Source organism: Leucopleurus acutus (assembly GCF_964270905.1).
Source record: "Leucopleurus acutus genome assembly, chromosome: 17".
Lineage (NCBI taxonomy): Eukaryota > Metazoa > Chordata > Mammalia > Artiodactyla > Delphinidae > Leucopleurus > Leucopleurus acutus.
In genome coordinates this window covers 26,525,821-26,527,805 of record NC_139159.1, presented here as the reverse complement: position 1 = coordinate 26,527,805, position 1,985 = coordinate 26,525,821, and the positions used below count along the sequence as shown (strand labels likewise).

The 1,985-nt window shown below is 41.0% G+C and overlaps 1 pseudogene across 1 annotated transcript; it reads right to left on the bottom strand.

The window, feature by feature from the left end:
- Positions 1-761: 761 nt before the first annotated feature.
- Positions 762-1,545, bottom strand: LOC309974362 (methylmalonic aciduria and homocystinuria type D homolog, mitochondrial-like; annotated as a pseudogene). Its single transcript has one exon. The product of its transcript is annotated as a methylmalonic aciduria and homocystinuria type D homolog, mitochondrial-like (transcript).
- Between the last annotated feature and the right edge of the window lie 440 nt (positions 1,546-1,985).

The following is a 1,985-nucleotide window of genomic DNA, read 5'->3' as shown; positions in this document are numbered from 1 at the left end:
AGACCAGACCTAGTGGCACAGGGTACCCTGGAGTGTAGGTCATTCTTGCCAGATGATGTGCTATTTCTTTCTGAAAATCATGGGACTTTGGGCTGTGACACTACTATGATACACTGAATTTTGATGACTCTCACATAAAACATAGGATGCCCTCAGGATTCTGGACAACCAGTGCTAGAACCCTAGACTTGAGGATTGAAGGCAGCTTTGCTCTTGAGCTGTGTGTGAGGACCCATTTATCAGCTCTGGCCTATCTATGCTTAGACCCCAGTGCAACCTCTGGTTTAGAGCTCCTGAAAGAGTGCATGCATTATTTACCCTGTGGACCCCAGCAGTGAAACACAGGGTGGTCACCCCACACTCTCTTCATAATCTGCACCACAGGTCAGACATTCATTTAGGAGTGGCCATTCTATATCTTCTGACAGTCTTTAAGAATGTCACTTGGCAATGTCAGCAGACTCTTCTGATCAATTTCTTTTCTTGTCTCCAAACTATTGTGCTCTCATGAGTTGATTGTAAAATTTACTAAAAATGAAAAGCACAATCATTGCACCAAGAGACCCACTCCTCCCTACGTCCATTGTCCCTTTGCCAGCCCTCCATACTGGTGGTAAGGTGGAAAACAATGGTATCATCAATATTTAAAGAGATCTCATTCTAGGAAGGCAGTGATAGCTGAAAGAGTTCAAAAGAAGACTGTCAAGATCTGAGAAGGGTCAACATTTTATTCACTTTCAAGCTAATAAGTTAGTCTTTTACTATTTCAAGGATTGTGGGAAATAAAATAAGATGCCTGGGTCAGAGAGAAAAGTCTTTTTTGTATATGGTTCAAAAAATGACAAACCAGATGATGGGTCAAAAAGTCAACCAAGTAGCCTTCAACATAGCAATTTCCTTAGCACAGTTGATGAACTTTTCTAAGAGCATTTCCTTTTCATTTTCTACCTCCTCACTACAGTCATATCATTCTTAGTTTTCTGTGTTACAGTCAAAATCATTAGTTTGTTGGCGGCTACTTCTGGAAATAGTGGCTCAAAATCTCTTCGCAGCAATTCCAGACATGTTTGGATTGCACACTCTACTCTGGCACTTTCAAAGTAAGTTTCTCCTCTGTTAATTTATTGCTCAAAGGTGCATCATTACCCTGAAATTCATTCACATATTGTGCCATAACAAACTCATGTCTTTCACTGGTTAAAGGTTCTGCTAGAACATCAGGTAAAGTTTATGAACTTGGCTTTTCTTCTGTGATGCAGTCCCATTGAGGTGACAATCAAAACCTATGTTCCCAGGAACCTGGAATCACTGATCCTGAGGTCCAAATGGTCGCATAGTTTCATCAGGCAAGACTGTTCGATAGCAGATATCTGTAGGTGCAGTGGCCACATGAGATTCATCAGAACCTGAAGATCCTGCAGCTGAAAGGGCTCTGGGTTTGACAACACTTTTAACTAAAGAGCAAAATTCTGGGTGATAGGAAACCAGTCCGGCTCTGTTACAGAGCACTTCACTCTTTATGACAGTCTCTAGGTCCATCCACATCTCTGCAAAGGGCACAATTTCATTCCTTTTTATGGCTGAGTAATATTCCATTGTATATATGTACCACATCTTCTTTATTCGTTCCTCTGTTGATGGACATTTAGGTTGCTTCCATGTCCTGGCTATTGTAAATAGTGCTGTAGTGAACATTGGGGTGCATGTATCTTTTGGAATTGTGGTTTTCTCAGGGTATATGCCCAGTAGTGGGATTGCCGTGTCATACAATAGTTCTATTTTTAGTTTTTTAAGGAACCTCCATACTGTTCTCCATAGTGGCTGTATCGATTTACTTTCCCACCAGCAGTGTGTAAGAGGGTTCCTTCTTCTTCACTCCCTCTCCAGCATTTATTGTTTGTAGATTTTTTGAAAATATCCATTCTGATTGGTGTGAGGTGTTACCTCAGAAAGACAGATGAATGCTATTGACATTTAGGATCCTC